This window comes from Ambystoma mexicanum, chromosome 6p (genome assembly GCF_040938575.1).
Source record: "Ambystoma mexicanum isolate Mex_15411 chromosome 6p, UKY_AmexF1_1, whole genome shotgun sequence".
Classification (NCBI taxonomy): domain Eukaryota; kingdom Metazoa; phylum Chordata; class Amphibia; order Caudata; family Ambystomatidae; genus Ambystoma; species Ambystoma mexicanum.
The window spans coordinates 1365071239-1365088918 of record NC_090935.1 but is presented as its reverse complement, the minus strand read 5'-3'; the positions used below and the strand labels follow the sequence as shown (position 1 = coordinate 1365088918).

Genomic DNA, 17680 nt, shown 5'->3' with positions numbered 1-17680 from the left:
ATGCATATAAAAAGTGAGGCCAATGGTAACTTTCGCAGCACACATTTAGTTAAAAAGTGGGCTGCATGCCACACAATTTACAATTGCTCCATACGGTAACCAGTGCAGCAATGTGTGGATCTGCTGTGGGTTTGCAGCACATATGGTGAGTGGTCCGGGTAGGTGGGGGAAGAAGTCCTGCTTGGACCATGTTTATACAGCTCCCAGCATGCTCTTGTGTTGCAGGTGGGGGAAGAGCCTGACACCACCCCCCCCCCTCCCCCCCCGGTGTATGCCAGTGTCTTGGGCAGGACATGGAAGGGATAGAATTCTTGTTCTAAAGAAGTGCTGGTATGTGTCTGTACCCAGCGGGGTTTCATGAGGGTCCCTGGTTGGAAGGTACCTGGCCTGGGCAAAGTGCAGGTTTTGGCAGCATCTGCCCAGCGAAGGGAGAGTGTGCAAGAATTCCTTGTTGTTCTACGAACTCCTGATATCATTTTATCAGAATTTTGAACAAATGGGGAACTTTCATTATTGGCCCGTAACTTGCTTGGTCACTAGGATCGAGGTTCTTCTTCAGTAGAGGTGCTATCCTTGCCTCCTTCAGACAATCCTGTACAACGCCTTCTGAAACCGTGTGATGTATAAAACCGGTGACCCAAAAACCAAAAGAAGGCAGAAACTCTTTAAAGAAAGAGGCCGGGAACAAATCCCCCTTATGGCTTCATTTCATGCAACATTTTCAAAACATCAGTTTACAATACTTGTTCAAATACAAATGTGTGGTGGATTCTGAGATTGCCTTTGCACAAAGATCAGGAGTCAGAAATATTAAGCCTACTTAAGCAATTTATAATACAAGTTTGATGCAGACTAATTGTCTGTGAATCTATTGTGAATATTTTGGCACCAATTGTCAATAACAGCTTGTAAATCATTTGGTATACCTTAACTCTTGTAGAATAATAAATAATTCTCTAGAGTTTAATTTGGCTGTACCAATCTGTTCATTTAGTTTGATCTCTTTGGCTTTAAAAATAGTTTCCTTAAAACATTTTACTGCAGAGTTGTAAACCCTCAACGAGTTGGAAAGGTTTGTTCTCCAACTACGTTCGGCCATTCGTTTAATTTTCCTGGGTTCCAACATCTTAGGTGAAAACCACTGATTATTCTTCATTTTCTTTTTACACATTGTACCTAATGGTGCCAAGGTGTAGAAGGCACCATTAGTAATGTTCCGGAAGCGACCTACAAGCTTATAAAGCTGTAAAAAAATTCCAACTGAGGAACCACTGAATATTCAAAGGCCTCACGTGAGACATTCCGAGTGCTCCTAGATAAAATCGGTTTTAAACCTGGATGGCCACTATTAATTGGCCAACTTATAAGTAGAATATTAAACTGCAGCAAAAAATTGTCTGACCAAATACATCTTTGTATGTCAAGGGGTGAGAGATCCTGGTTTCTTGTCACAATCCAATACAGGATATTCCCTCCACAGTGCATGGCTATTACATGTTTGAAACCAAGGCCATCTAGAAGGTTCAGCAAAGATGATGCTACTTGGTCTGAGCAGTCATCTGCCCATAAAACTAGGGGGATGATAACGAGTGAGAATACTAAATGTGGTTGTGGTATTTAACACCGTTTTAACAAACCTAGATTCACAGTATTCTAAAACTGGAATACTAGATATACAAATATTTAGAGGTTCTCTAAAAAATAACTGCCACACAGCCTCCTCTCGAGCCCACATGATTGGAATGCAGGATTGTATATCCTGCAGGGGTGGCTATCTGAGTAGCATGTACACTTGCATCCTGTAGCCAGTTTTCAGTGAGTACAATCAAATACGCCTTTGACTCAATTATGAACTCAGATAACTGAGGGGCAATCTACTGGTGTTACATGGTAGGCCTCACTTTGTATTCTTAGGTTGTTGCTATGGGCAATCCTCATTGCTCCCGATCGCCTCTTCTTAGTCCCAGTACTTATTGGAAATGGGGAGGGGGGAAATGGGGTGTGATTGGAAACATCCCATCAAGGCGGACGGAAAGTGGGTTGGTGTATAATTTGAAAAGGGGGAATACCATATCTCCCTCTCTGGCTACTCCACTCGGGCGATCCTCCCTCGCTTGTCCACCCCAAGGTAAGGGATCCAAAAGTGATGGCCTTTCCCTGGCCACCTGACTGGAAGATCTAGGGAGTAGGTGGGAGAATACCATCACGTTCTCACAATATCCACCACCATTCAAATTGCCTACTAGCTTTGTGCTGCCTCCTGCCACAGCTCAGCAGGTTAAATTACTAGGGGTCCTAATCGACACATTTTGATCCCCAGATCAACATGGTTATGAAGAATTCCTTTGGTTCATTTGTCGAAAAGCCTCCCGCTTCTTCAAACCAAATACAGAGTGAAGTTGGCAGAGTGATGGCCGTTCTGGACTACTGCAAAATAATCTACACAGGCCTTCCAAAAAAAACTCCCAGACAGAATATAGTGAATCCTTATCAGCCCACTAGATTTTGTTTAAATCTGCAGGAACAGCACCACATAAGACTGGCCTTCAAATAACTCCACTGGTTGTCTGTGGAATACATAATTCATTCACAAAGCATATTGTTGTAAGGGACCAAGATACCTCCACAAAATAACCCATCACTATGGTCCAACCAGATCGCCTTGCTCATCCTCTTCTAACTAGCTACATCAGTGGATTTACAAGCACCTAAAGCACAAAGGTGGATCAATGTGACTGTTTGCACTAGACTCTAGCAAGCTCCCAAATTCAACCAGAGAGCACAACTTAACCACCTGCTATGAAAATGGCTAAAGGCAGAACTTTCCAAACAAGCCTTCGATTGAGCTTGAATAATGGGTATCCGGTAGTAATGTTGCCATGAAAAAAGTCACCAGGTTAGTGACTTTTCTTTTAAAATGCATTCATGATGCACCCTCCAGGCTATCAAACACTTTCCCCAAATATTCTAGGATTGGAGGTAATAATATACAATTATACCCCATCTAGAATATTTGGGGAAAGAATTTTGGTAACCAGGAAAAAGTTGCCATAACCTGACTACTTTTTCACGACAACATTATTACATGGAACCGAATAATATAGGTCTACCTAACAAAGAAGTTTCGACAGTGAATCCTCCCCACAACATGCTGGACTCCAGAATTACCCTTTTGGCAGGACATTACCCACAGTTCCTTGTTTTCTTTTCATTTTCTTTCTCTTGCCTTTCCTTTATCTTTCTAACACTTCGAAGTGACAGATTGCATGTTTCAAAACACTGTAAATAAATATAACAATATGTGCTACCGATATATATATATATATAGACTATTTGGATCTGTCCGTCGGGTGCATCAAGGGTTAGCAGTCAGAAACATAACTTTCTGCTAGTAATAAAATGGGATGATACAATATTTGAAACAGTTGGCAGAGAAGCCATCCCTCTGTGAACGCAACACTGTTACCATGGTTTCTGAATGCAGCTTGAACTTTTCATCTTTTTTGGGAATGCAAAATATGAGCACATCCATCATGCACATGTCGGATTACGATTGATTTGTACACACACTTAGATACACCCTCATAGATCTGAAAGCTATTTGCTTTGCCCTCACAGTAATGCTTCATCCAAAATTGTATTGACTCCTGCTGGAGATAATTCTAGATCTTACAGAGCTTGTTTTAATAACTATTTCTGAGGTCTTATTTATCATTTATATGTGATATTTAGAACGAGCCATCAATTTGTTAGGCATTTGCCAACCACTTGTATCATATGTCCAGGTACCCACACCAATTTCCAGCTGTTGCCATCTTAGGCAAAAGGCAACACTGTTGGGTTTGCCAAAGTTTGCTTACAGTTGCTCCTATGTCTGGATTTAGTTTAAAATGTTATTGAGATTTGACAATATTTAGAACAACGGTCAGTAACATCCTTGTTTAACAGTCCCCCCACCTCCTCACGCTCCCCAACACCAGATTCACTGCAATCAACATGTCCTTTCTCCAACTGCCTGGGAAGTCTGATAAATGTGATCATTAGTTCAATGTTTCCCACCTGTTCCATATTTTATAGAGCTTATGGGGGCATCTCATTGCTCTAAACAGTCTTCCATGTCCCATCTGTCCACAGCCTCCAACCAGACTGATACAGTTGGAACATTTTTCATACCACAGTTGGCGTCAATGTCACTCTTCACCACAACAAGCTCCATGGCTACAAATATGTTGTCCTATATTTATTTATGTATTCACATGTATAAAGCGCACAGCAGCCTTAGGGCATGGTGGCATTGTTACAAGACAACCAACTTAGTTACATAGTACAGTCTTCCGGGTTACAAAGTACAATCTTCCGGGTGGGCAGGAAGTACATTAAAAGTTACATCATACAGTGTAGAGGAAGAAAAGATGTGAGAGGGTGAGCAGGCTAATTGAATAGAGAAGTTTTTAGGACTTTACTGAATGCTGAGAGGGAGGGCTCTGCTCTGAGTGAACTGAGTAGTGTGTTCCAGTGGTGCTAAGTAGGGGAAACCAATACCCCCCATCTTTGGACCTTTTGAAGGAGGGGATGCTTATTTTGATGGCATGGCATGTTCTTTCTGGGCGTGTGGAGGTATCTTTGAAAATGGTATCTGATAGGTATGGTGGAGCGTCAAGTCTGAGACACTTATGTGTGAGGGTCTTAAGTGTGATGCGCTCCTGCACAGGGAGCCAGTGTGCGTCTCACCTAGCTTGAGTGATGGGGACCCTTTTTGGTATATGAAGGGCTGCTTTGAAGGCATTATTTTGATTGATCTGAAGTTTGCTTAGATTTTTTGCTGAGGTCCCTGCTAGAAGGACGTTGCTGTAATCTAATTTAGCTCCAATTGTGGCTATCTATGGAGAGGCGGTTTTACTTGGAGAGGAAGGGTTTTACTTCGTTGATGAGTTTAGTGGTGTGGGCAGAGGCAGAAGCAACAGTGCTGACCTGTCGCATCATGGATAGAGTAGAATCTAAGTAGACACCCAGAGTCTTAACTGATAAGACTGGGATGAGCGAGTTGTCTATGGTGAAATTGCAGTATTTTTGATCCAGTTTGGCTAGTGTATCTTTGGGACCGATAATGATGATCTTGGTTTTGTCTCCATTTAAACATAGACCCTTAGTCGTCATCCAGGCTTGTATGGTGCTGTAGATTAGATGGAGGGCTTCAGCGTCTTGATCGTAGGAGCCTGAGAGAGGCAGGAGTACCGGAGTATCATCGGCATAGTTTGTGTATGCAATGCCGAGTGAGTTCCATTTGTCATAAAGGGGTTTGGTAAACAGATTATAAAGGGGGGGGGCTGTGCAAGAGCCCTGCGGGACTCCACAGTGTTTAGTAGTGGGAGCTGCATTAGCCTGGCTGGAGAAAACTTTCATGGCTCTTCCATTTAGGAAAGAAGTGATCCAAGAGGAGGCCTCGTAGGAGAATTGTGCTGCGTGGATGAGATGCGATGTGAGGATCTTATGGTCCATGAGATCAAAGGCAGCCGAGAGGTAGAGAAGTAGGAGGAGGGCAGGCTTGCCTTTGTCCATGACTGTGGTTATTTGGTTTTTGAGATTAAGGGGGACAGTTTTGGTGCCATGAACTTTCCAGAACCCTGATTGCCTCTTGCCGAGGATGGCATTGGTTTCCAGAAATAGATGAATTTGATTGTGGGCAGTTTTGTCCCGAGTTTTAAGGAGGAACGGTACTGTGGTGATGGGTCAATGGTTATTAGGCGATGATGGGTCTAGAGCAGGTTTTTTCAGTGAAGGGCGTACCCATTCTTCTTTAAGGCTGGTGGGGACTGTCATGGAAGTAAACGAGGCATTGATGAATACAGTGAGGCGAGGACCAGGGGAGTCGGCGCGTTCTTTTACGATATTAGGTGGGCAGATGTCTCCTTTGCACATGGAAGCTTTAAGGTGTTTAAGGAGGTCAAGGACATCTTGTTCTGTGACATGGAAGGAGAAGGAAGAGCTGGTTAGTGGAGTTGCAGGGTATGTGGTGGGGAAGGAGGTTCTGGTCATGTTTAGGCAAGTCTTTAGATTGCGCTTGAATTTTGTTTTGGAGCAATTCTATTTTATTGAGCAGGGCAGCCTGCATATTGGAGCACCAAGTTTCGTCTTTAACAATCTCATCAGGGCTGGTAGAAGGGTGATGAGTTCTGTAGAGATGGAGAACAATTCCTTGGGTTGGGAGCTGGCCTTGGAGATGGGGGGAGTTGAAGGAGTCAGTTCTTTTCCATCCCATACATTTATCATCACTAATTAGTGTGCATTTTCAACTGCCTTTTAAGTGTCCTATTAAGGATTGTGAAACTATTTTCTCAATAGTTCCGAAGCCCCGGACAGTCCCACAATGAATGGAAAAAGGATCCACTCTCTGCCCCACACCGAAGCCATGCGGGATCAGTGGATCGACATACACCCTGTAGGCATGCCCTTCAATGGTAAAAATGGTGCAGTATTTTAAATTGCATTAATTTAATCTTTCTTAAAATAGCCACTTCCCTGGCGGACATTAGGCACTCTCTTCATTCTTCCATGTCCAATCCCCCGCTTCAGCCCCCCTTTTTCTACCTTAATTTGTCAAGGGGGGGGGCAAAGAGACATTTGTGGTGATCTGACACAGTTCAGAGGTGGGCCTATTCTGAATTTGTGCCAGGGTCATGTTCACTTCAGTGGGGAATGTTCAGAGAGATTGAACTCTTCTCCAACTGTGATTGTAGGAATGTTGGAGTCTGTGGTCGAAGTAGAAATCATTTTCTCATAAATAAAACCTTTACTCAGCTCTTGAAAATATGCCAGTTGCCAATTTTGTCTCGCATTGCTCTGGCTTTGCTGTGCCATTTTGTTCCACTTAAGTATATTTCCAAGCTCCCTGGATATTGGAATGTATGTTATCGCAGAGGGGGAGGTGGGGCACTGGCAACTTTCTTATCCCACCCCATTGCCTTCAAAGCATCCCTCATGTCTGGATGACCCTAATGTTCACCTGCGGGAGATCTACTCTCCACCCCACTCCTCACCCCAAAATAAAGCTTCTAGCACTGTAATTCTGCCTATTAGGGCAAGTTCCACCTGGGGATACAAACCCCCCACTTATCCATGTAGCTGCTCATTGGCCACTATGGGGTAGGAGGCCTAATGGGATTATCCCGGGGGCTTTACTGAGTGCTATGCAAATGCTGTATGACAAAAACAAAGCGCTGGTACGCTGGAACTTAGATGGGTCTGCCACGAAAGCTATAGATATACAGAGGGGAGTAGTACGTACGGCAGGGGTGCGTCCTGGTTCTCAAGCTTCTTTGCTTGTTCATAAATGCTGTTATTTATGATATGCTAAATATCCCGAAAGATGCACCCAAGCGTGCCAGCGATGGCTATAGTGCTATTCTTAGATGATGCTGTCTTGTTCCTCACACCTGCCGGGTTCAAGCGACGCTTCAGAATTTTTGAGCAATTTTTAAAATCGAATGGGTTGTAAATAAATATCAAAACAAAGACATTGGTGTTTAAGGGCCACAGCACGAAAAGCAACATGGGGATGGGATTGGTCCTGGATGGCCAGATAGCTGAATAAGTGTGTAGCTATGACTGTCGGCCTAAGGATCACAGATAATTGTCGGTGAACCGCCTATGTTGCCAAGGCAAGTCTAACTCACCAGAGGTGTAGTGGAGCAGCAGTGGATTCTGGAAGTGAGTCATGTAGCGTCATGCTTGAAGCATATAAATCACAAGCTAGGCAGGCTGCCCTGTATGGGGCTGAGCTTTGGGGCACTTGAAACTGCACTAAACTTGCAGTTTTATGGTTCGCAGCACTACATTTCTTCTTGGAAGGGCCTTTAAGAACAGGGCTGTAATTTAAGTTCTGAGCATGGTCAATTGTCTGTCGTCACTCAGGACTTATTGGGCAGTTAAGCAGTGCTCAAGGTGAGACACATATTTAGATGATATAACCCAGCAACCGGTGAGAGCATTTCTCACCAAACTGCAATTTGGTATTTTGCCCTTAGCCACTCTGCAAAATAAATGGAACAGCGATTACTCACCCTTTTGTCATTATTGCATTTTAAAGAGAGAATGCCCTATTCACTTTCTATTCTTGTGCCCTCTGTATTTAGGGTTGAGAAAATGCTATCTAAAACCGTTGTTCCTTGCTAGAAACATCAGAACTACACTTCAGGCTGTCGACATGTGGTGCTCGTCTGGTGATGGGTCATCACAGCGTAAACTACCAATATATCTCCTAAAAGCTTGGAGGAAAAGGAAGTGGAGTTGAGCTCAAGTCGCAACAAAATAGGTTCTCATGCACTGGTCCTGCCCTTTAGGACTGGAATTGTTTGTTGTACATTCCATCCGCTATTGGTAAGGCTTTCTTTAAAATATATTCAATGTTTTACGTAATGTTTTAAGCATTGCTCATTTGATCTGTTGATTTTATTGCATGATGTGACCTTTGATGAATTTGTTGTAAAAATGTGTTGTATTTATGTTTTTATGGTTAAGCCGAATAAAGGTGAATGAACTGAACAAATGGTATTTGCAAAGATTCAGAAGACTGATGTCTCCCTTCTACATAGACCGTTAGAGGGTTCCTATTGCCACCGGTGGCACAGTGTCTGGCCATAGTATTTTCCTCAATAATCCTTGCACCTTATTAAATGCATTCAGTGCGATTCCCACCAACCTGTTCTGAAGAAAGTACAAAAGCCTTGGTAGTGGGACCAATTTAACTAAGTCAACCTGCCCCAGAAGTGAGTCAGAACGGTGGAGCAGTACCTCAAATTGCTCTTTAACTTGTCCACGACACGGTCCGAATTTCTAGCCACAAATTATTTGTATTTTGCACAAATTAATATTCCTTAATATTTGAAGGCATCCTGCACCACCTATAGCTGTCATGACCACTGGGTTTCCCCTCACAAGGTCTACTAAAGTGTCTTGGCTAACTGCATATAGATCCTGGGCTCAGGGAAAGTAGGACCTTGGCTATGTAGTTTTAACACTTCCTCATCCTTCAAACATGGCCCCCAGTGAAATTCCTGGTATTGGGCTGTGCAGCCTAGTTGTTGTCATGCCTTCAGTATTTAAGCCCCTCCCCCTTTACGTTCCGCGCTTCGCGTCTGTTTGTTTGCAAAGGACGCTTACCGCGGATCCTGTCAAGATTCACCTCAGAACCCCGTCCTTTCTTCATGGTTCAGAGTTCCTGGTCCAGTGCTTCCGTTATTCATAGCATTCCTTACCTTGCCCCTTGCCATACTTGCCTTTGGTGTTCGTTACACGTTTGGGCGAATTCTTCTAATTTGAAGTAAGTTAGCGGCAACGCTTTTCTGTGCTCGCGCTTTCCGCAAGTATAGTTTTGTGTATATTTATTGTGGTGGATTGTGCGCGTAGCGCATTGAACTTACTATCAGTTCCAGTCAGGTGTCGAGTGTCGGGGCTCTGGCACTTGAACGCGTGTGAGGAGTCTGTCAATTGGGACACGCAGGCTCTTGCCTTAGGTGCCCTGTCGCTATGTCTTCTCTGTGAAATACCTTTGACCTGTGACACTTCATTGAATACACAATTGTTAAATAATTCTCTCCATTTCATTTTAGTCATTATTATATTTGGGAAAACGTCATTAGGAAATTCTGTGGCATTCTAAATTGAGCCCCCTTTTACAGTTCTCCTCAGGTTTTATTGTCATGCGTGCACTTCACCTCAGGGTCCCGTTTCAATCCAGTCCGAGGGTTTAGGAGTCATTCCAGGGTGATAGTTGGTTGGTGGTTATTATACAGTGGCTTATTGGTTCCATTCCTGTGCCTTATTGCCTTCCCTCCAATCACCCTTCTACAGTAAGACCCTAGTTGCCACCCCTTCCATCTTCAGGACTAGCGCCCCTGCGCAGAAGCAGGATGGATAGCCCACCAAATACCAATCAAAGGTAAGAGTAGTGAGATTTGAAGGGGGAGATAGATAAGGAGAGTAGTTAGTGCTAAGTTACCTTGGAAAAGTTACATTTATCTGTGTTCCTGTGTTTACTCATAGATTCCTAGTCTATTGAAGCTTGAGATTCCGGAAAAAACAAAGGGTTAGAACAACGCACTCTGAGAAGAAAGTTATATTATAGGGAGTGGTGTCCCCGCAGAGTCAGGTAAGCGTTACAATAGCAGACCGGGCACTGGGATGGAGTTATGCTATCACGCACCGGAAAAAGCACTGATTGCCTCCCGTTATTTTTTTTTATCTACTATGCATTACAAACTCCTCTATCATATCTAGTACTTTTGAGCCAGACTAATGTGGCCACCCAAAAATGCTAGCTATTCATCTGCGTAAAGTATGACTCGGTCTTCCCATCCATCTGCCCATCTGAAGCCTTTCATAATTGGGTCATTCCTAATACATACAGCCAATGGCTCTATATCTATTGTGAACAGTAGTGGGGACCGAGGGCACCCTTTTCGGGTACCTCTATCTAAAGGAAATCAATTAGAAATGTAGCTATTAACCTCTACACTCGACTGTGGATTGTTGTATAGCAGTATCATCCACAAGTTATTCTCCCTAAATCTCATTCTTTGCATCATGGCAAACATAAATTCCTAGGGATCTTTTCCGACATCAGAGAGATAATGGCGAGGGAACCAGGAACAAGTCTACATTGTACAATCTCCTATTGTTCCTTCTTTAAGCCATTCCCGGAATGAAGCTGCATTGGCCTTCATGAATCGGGGATATAATTGCAGCAAAACACCTATTTGCCAGGACCTTATTTAGGATCTTAGATATGAGAAACCGGATTGCACTTTGTCTTATTTATATCCTACAACAAGATATCCATCTCCAGTTATTCCTCTTGTGATGCTGTCAGCAATGGACGTTGTATAGTTTTAAGAAAATCCTCTACCTCTGGGCCACACATCACTACCTTCTACTTGGTATAAACTGTTAGTTGTAATTGGCAAAACCTACCACTATCTTTTTTCCCCCCGATGTAGTTGTCCTACCCTCAGGGGTATTAATCTTGGGCCCTGGCCCACCGGGAATTTTCTTTATCTTCCCCCAACTAGACCAGTAGCTTACCAGCCCTATCTCACATCTCAAATACTCAGCTTCCAACCTTTTTATTAATATTAGTGTAAAGATTAAGTGTATAAAAAAAGTGTTTAAGAAGGCGATGATGCTCGATCCTTAATGGGCATTGGCAATCTATGTTCTCTTTAGTTTGTAGTGAGAACATTAGATCTGTCTGGCAAACATTAGCCAAAGCCAAGGGAGACACCCGATGTACAATAGTCAACCCAATACCAGATTACAAGTGGAAATAATGTCTTGTTAAATTTTGTGTCCATACAAATGTCTGGTTTTGAAAACGATTTGAGGGGACGTCGCCATCAGCCCCTAGTATCAGTGAAATTCATACAGCAATAGTAAAGCTGAAGCGTTCACGAGCAACTGAACCGAATAGATTATCTAATGCTGTCCTTAAATCCGACGCAGAGGCATGGGCAAGGGCGTTGCATGTCATGTTCAGTAAGTTGTGCTCGGAAAAGTTTATTCCACCATCATGGAAGTCAGCCATCCTTTTACCTATACACCAAAAAGGAGATTGTGCCCTGAAAACTATCGATTAATATCCTTGCTTGATGTCACTGGCAAATTGTTCACCACTTTTGTGTTAAAATCACTCCAGACGGGGTGGGCGCTCGTGAGCCCAACCAAAATGGCCGTGAGCTCCCAGCTACCCTGAGAAATCCGAACAGAATTCGGCGCTTCCCCGACAGCGTTCTGCCTCCACACGCGGGGCAAGTCTTTATGAAAGCCCAGTCCTCGGGCTGGTGGCATCTGCAGAGGCACAACAGACTGGTGGTGCTGTCCATGGAGGTCTGGCCCTCCCTTGTGGGTGACACTCCGTCGCGAGTCCCGGGCACGAGGTGTGGTCGGGCGTGTTGATGCTTGGCCGGCCCCCGGATCGTGGCCCCGACCGGTGGACTGGTGGAGGGCGAAGGCGACGTTGGCGGCTCGGAGGCCCTTGGGGGCGGCCTGTCTGGCGGGGGATGCATGATCTACTGGACAGCTGCCGGCAGTGGAGTGGAAGTGCCCCTGGACGTGCGGGGCGAGCACGCTGACAGCAGAGCCCGGGAGCGGAGGTCAGGGCGCTCCTCCCTTGGAAGCTCGTGTCTCTGCTTGCCGGGGCGCGCCTACGGGGGGGTCAGTGCCGTGGTGGAGGTTCGCCTGAGCTGACCTTGGGGGCGTGGTGGGCTCCTGTCCGGCTCCCCTGGCCTGGGACTGCATTGAGCTCTGTGAGCCCGCGGATGAGGGGAGACGTGGCCTGAACGCAGCATCAGGAGGCCGCGTTTGCTGGAAGAGGAGGAGGCTGGTAAGCTCGGGTCTGCCGGGGGGGGTGGTCCCGCTGGGCCCAAGTGGGGCTGAGGAGGGGTGGCGTACCCGGCAGACGCAGGCTTGGAAATAAGGCCAGCTGTGAGGGCTGTGCACATCCTAAGGTGGGGCGCATGAGCTGGGCACGGTTGTCATTCTTGTCTGGTGCTCTGGAGGGGCAGACTTGTGAGGGGCTGGTCGGGGTTACTCCCTCCTCCTGGGCAGAGGGGATGTCTAAGTCTGGCAAAGGATAACAGTAGTCCAAGCTGCGGTTTGACATCTTGGCTTCGGCGGGGAACGCAGATTCCATGGAGCAGTCTCTGGAGTTGCAGCCCCCACTGACGGTGGATCCTCTGGGGGCCTTCCAGGATATCAAAATAATGTTTACTCAATTACAGTCCAGTATTCAAGCCCTGGATGGGAAAATGGACACACTCACCTGCAAGGTAGACCATATGCAGCTCAGACTAGACAAGCATGGAGATCGGCTGGATGAAGTGGAGGGTAGGGTGTCAACAGTAGAGTCCAGTTCCCTCGTTAGAGACATGACACTGGTGAAAAGGGCATCGAAAGAGCTGATGGATAAACAGGATGATTTGGAGTCGCGCTCTCGGAAGAACAACCTGCAAATTGTTGGTGTGTCGGAATCGATGGATCAGAGGAATATGGAGCAACAGGTGGAAGTCATGCTTAAGGAGGCCCTTGGTCCAGAGGACTTCTCTGACATGTACATAGTGGAAAGAGCGCACCGAGTGCCGTCGGGAAAGAAGCCGGTCCCTGGGGCGCTCCTGTCATAGCAAGCATGCTAAATTATCGGGATACTGCTCTCTGCAAAGCGCGGAAGAAGGGGTCAGTGTCTTATGAGGGAGACAACATTAGGCTCTTCCTTGACTTTTTGACAAAGTCCGAGCATCCAGGAAATCATTTTTGGAAGTGAAGAAGCAGCTGAGGGATCGAGGGATTTGTTATGCTATGCTATGCTGTTCTTTCACACTCCGGAAGAGGCCTCCAACTTCTTGGGGCGGCTGCCGCGGCAGCCCCGGCAGAGGGGGGAATACTGAACAATAAGGTCTTCATGACATTCTATCCCTTACAGTGGCCACTGGTTAATGTAGACTTGGCTGACAGGGTGCACTGTTCTTCGGAGGTGAGCAGGGTTGGCTGGGCCCAGAGTGGAACCTCAGGCGGAAGCTATAGGGAGGTCTGATGTTCTGGTCTCAGTTTGAGTATTGGGGGTGTTTAAAAAGGATGGGGGTGGGGCATTTATTCACTGGCAAGTTGGGGTTGTTGGTGGAGGAGGGGATTGACACACTTGATCGAGGGGTATTTGAAGCTGTCCTGCTGCAGTGCCCCAGAGGGGCGGGTCAACCTGTGGGCTATATAGCTACCTGCTGGAAGTATGGCGTCAATTCAATTCTGTACATGGAATGTCAGAGGGTTGAAGTGCCCCATAAAACGCTGCAAGGTACTGCTGTATATGCAAAGACATATGGTTGCAATAGCATTTCTCCAAGAGACACATTTAGCGAGGGATAATGAATTCGCCTTTGGGAAATCATGGGGCTGTTGTAGGTATTTCTCGTATTATACATATGCCAGGCGGGTTTGCATATTGATTCATCATGTGGTCGGGTTCCATTTGGTTTCAGCGGTGAAGGATGAAGGGGGTAGAGGCCTTATAGTACAGGGCACCATACAAGGGAAGCTGTATACATTTATTAACTACTATGGGCCTAACAATGATACGGTAGAGACCCTCGATTGGATAGATAGGCAGCCTGGAGCTTCAGCAGCTGGGGTGGTGATATGGGGCGGGGATTTCAACACTGTAATGCAACCTGAATTGGCTAAATCCAGGGGAATGCAAGGTGGAGGGAACAAATGGATGCACCGCCTGCGGGAGGTGTCACTTTTGTGGGATGTTGCAGATGTGTGGAGGGTGCGACACCCAGGGTCACGGCAATATACATGTCACTCCGATACTCATAGGTCGGCTTCGAGGCTTGACCTTTTTTTTGTTCCGCAATCGTTGCTGGGCAAGGTCAGAGGGGTCGAGATCCTTGCTCGCACCCTCTCGGATCACTCACCTGTGCTTCTGGATTTGGGCGTAGAAGGGCGGGTTCAGGTGGAGTTTACATGGCGATTCAAGAGCGAAGGTCTGTCCGATGCATTATTTAGGGATGGCTTGCAGACAGCAATTGACACCTTTCTTGAACTGAACATAGGTTCAGTGCAGTCCCCGGGTGTACTTTGGGAGAGCTTGAAATGTGTGATACGAGGGGAATGTATATCCAGAGAGGCAGGCATTCTCAAATTAATCAGGAGGGAACTAGCGGGCAAGGAAGAGATCCTGCGGAAACTGCAGGTGACTAACCCAGCTCCTCCCGATCATGTTTGGGCAGAGATTCTTAAGCACCAGCAGGAGTTCCAAGCGTTGGTGCTTAGGGAAGTCAAGTTTGAGAAATGTGTCTACTATATGGCAATATGGGGAAGGCAACAAGCCCGGCCGCACCCTTGCAGGGATGACAAAAATTGATAACTTTGCGGGTAGAGTACAGGGGATCACGGATGAGCAGGGGAATAACAAGTTTGAGGATACTGAAATTGTCCAGTAGTTCTTTCGGTTCTATAGTCGTTTGTACTCCTCGAGTTCACAGGGGGATATTGAGAAATATTTAGACGGGGTCGCGCTGCATTGGTGCACGGAAGCCCAGAGGGAACACCTGAATCATCCATTGTCGTTTGAGGAGGTTGTAGAGGCGATTAAAGCTCTGCCGAATGGCAAATCGCCGGGACCCGATGGGTTTACGGCAGAGTTTTATAAACACTTTGCGGACTCTCCGGCACCTCAATTGTTAGAGATTTACCGGCACAGCTTGGAATCGGGAACCCTGCCGGACTCGCTGCGAGAGGCGATGGTGGTGGTCCTGTTGAAGCCCGATAAACCTGGATATGACTGCTCTTCATATCGCCCAATCTCCTTAATTAACATTGATAACAAGATTCTGGCGAAGATTCTTGCCTCGAGACTGGCTCCCTTTATGCCGGAAATGGTGACGGCAGACCAGGCGGGCTTTATCGCGGGCTGCTCTACCTCATATGGCCTTAGGAGAATGTTCGGGTTGATGTTGGCTGTGGCTACATGGGAATCGGTGGTGCCAGTCCTTTTTGATGCCACCAAAGCATTTGATTCTATAGAATGGCCATTTTAGTTTTCAGTTCTTCAGCGTATGGGTATGGGCGCCCACTACGTGAGCGTGGTGAAGCTACTGTATATACAGCCGACGGCCAGGGTGAGGGTGAATGGCCAATTAACACCGGCCATCCCTCTTGAGCGGGGGACAAGACAGGGTTGCCCCTTGTCACCCCTAATTTTTGCCTTGGTGATTGGCGTGCTGGCGGAAAGGATTAGAGATGTGTATATACACCGGGGGATTCAATTGTACAATCACAAGCTAATAATCTCACTGTATGCTGATGATATGGTGGTGTTTATTAAAGATCCTGAGGTGAACCTGGACCCTGTGATGGAGGAAGTTCAGGGATTTGGGGTGGAGTTTGGGCTACAGGTGAATACATCCAAATCGTTGGTGTTCCCCCTGACAGAGGCAACGTCCGAATTCCATGATACATGGGGATTTCAATGGCACATGATCTATACAAATTACCTGGGCATCTATCGCGAGAGACCCGCAAGCGGTGTACCATAATAACTGTCTTGAGGCCCTGCATAAAGCTAAATCGGCCCTGAGCAGGTGGAAGAAGCTCCCACTGAACCTATACGGGCGGATATCCGTTGTTAAAATGACACTGCTCCCGAGATTTCTTTATATTTTCTTGAACGCCCCAGTAAGGGTCCCCTGGGAGTATTTTCATAGTCTGAAAACCGAGATAATGTGATTTATATGGGCAGATAAACCGGCCAGGGTTTCGTGGGATAACTTAATGGCCCTGGTGTCAGAGGGAGGCTTGGCGCTGCCGGACTTTGAAACGTACTATGAGGTGGCGCAGGCTGCGGTTCTGGTTTACTGGCACAGATTACAGCATGATAGGAGTCATATAGAAGTGGAGAGAGCAGTGGCTGCGCCCAACCTGCTTCGGTCAGTCATCCTGTTAGCCCCGAGTCGTGTGCAATGCCCAAAGAATTTGGTGGAGGTAACATGTAGGGCATGAATTAAACTAGAACAGAAGTAAGGGGGTGCGGTTCTCTATTCGCCCCCGCTCCCAGTAATACATATGCCGGGGATACCCATTACTGGAGAAAGAAGTTTTGTAGAAATGGTTAAAAAACCGGGTATTACATGCTTTGGTGACTTGTTCCCTGAGGGTAGATTTGTATCTTTGGGGGAATTGAGGGAGAGGGGGCCCCTTTCCGCCCTAGATGTGGTTTTATACTTTAGACTCAGGGTGAGTCTTCGATTGGTGTTTAATACCTTCCCTGATCAGCCACCGATATCCCCCATGTTAGATAAGGCACTTCCGGGCCTGCTGGGTAGACTTATAACCGCAGGATTGTACTCACTGGCTATCCGGTCTAGGAGCATGGGAATATCTTGCCTGCGGGAAAAATGGGAGAAATTGCTGGGTAGGGAGATCTCAGAGGATACATGGAAATACTGCTGTGAGGGTATTCGAAAAGGGGCCATCAATGTTGGGTATAAGCTAATCCATTTTAAGTATATTCACCAATTCTATTATACTCCTGCTAAGCTCAAGGAACTCTTCCCGGAGGCCACAGGAAGATGTAATAGATGCCACTCAGAAATGGCTGACTTCCTCCATGTTGCTTGGAGCTGCCCGAGCATACAATTGTTCTGGAAGGGAGTGTTTGAAATAATTGGGGGGATTATAGGCCAAATAATAGACCCTGATCCTATGTTTGGTTTGCTGGGCTACACTAAGGAGGTACCTAGAGGAATGAGGAGATTGGTGATGCTGCTCCTAATCCTGGCTAAGCGAAGAGTAGCTATGCTGTAAGGGGCGGGACATGCTCCGAAGGTTTCACAATGGAAAAATGACATTTTGTATTGTAATTTGGAATGTGGGTGGGGATCGCTGAATAGGCAACGAAGTTGTGATCTTGGGATGCTTATACTGCTTATACACATTATTTGCTCTAAAGATCCGCCTCTGGCGCTGGTGGGACATTGGCGGTCGATGATGAAGGGGAAGTCTAGGTGGACAATTTGATTGTTACTCATGTGACCACGTAAGAAGCTGTCTATAATGGGACTGTCTTTGGAGGACTGCGCAGACTGATCTACGGTGGCAATGATAATTATCTGGACGAACTGCACTCATAGAC

The 17680-nt window shown here is 46.2% G+C and overlaps 1 long non-coding RNA gene across 1 annotated transcript in view; it reads left to right on the top strand.

Annotated features, from left to right (window-relative positions):
- The first annotated feature begins 253 nt into the window (after positions 1-253).
- LOC138510423 (uncharacterized) overlaps positions 254-17680 on the top strand; it is a 58754-nt gene continuing 41327 nt past the window's right edge. The window contains exons 1-2 of the long non-coding RNA XR_011280384.1: positions 254-6458; positions 8133-8376. This is a non-coding gene — a long non-coding RNA (uncharacterized lncRNA). The remainder of the gene's footprint in view (positions 6459-8132; positions 8377-17680) is intronic.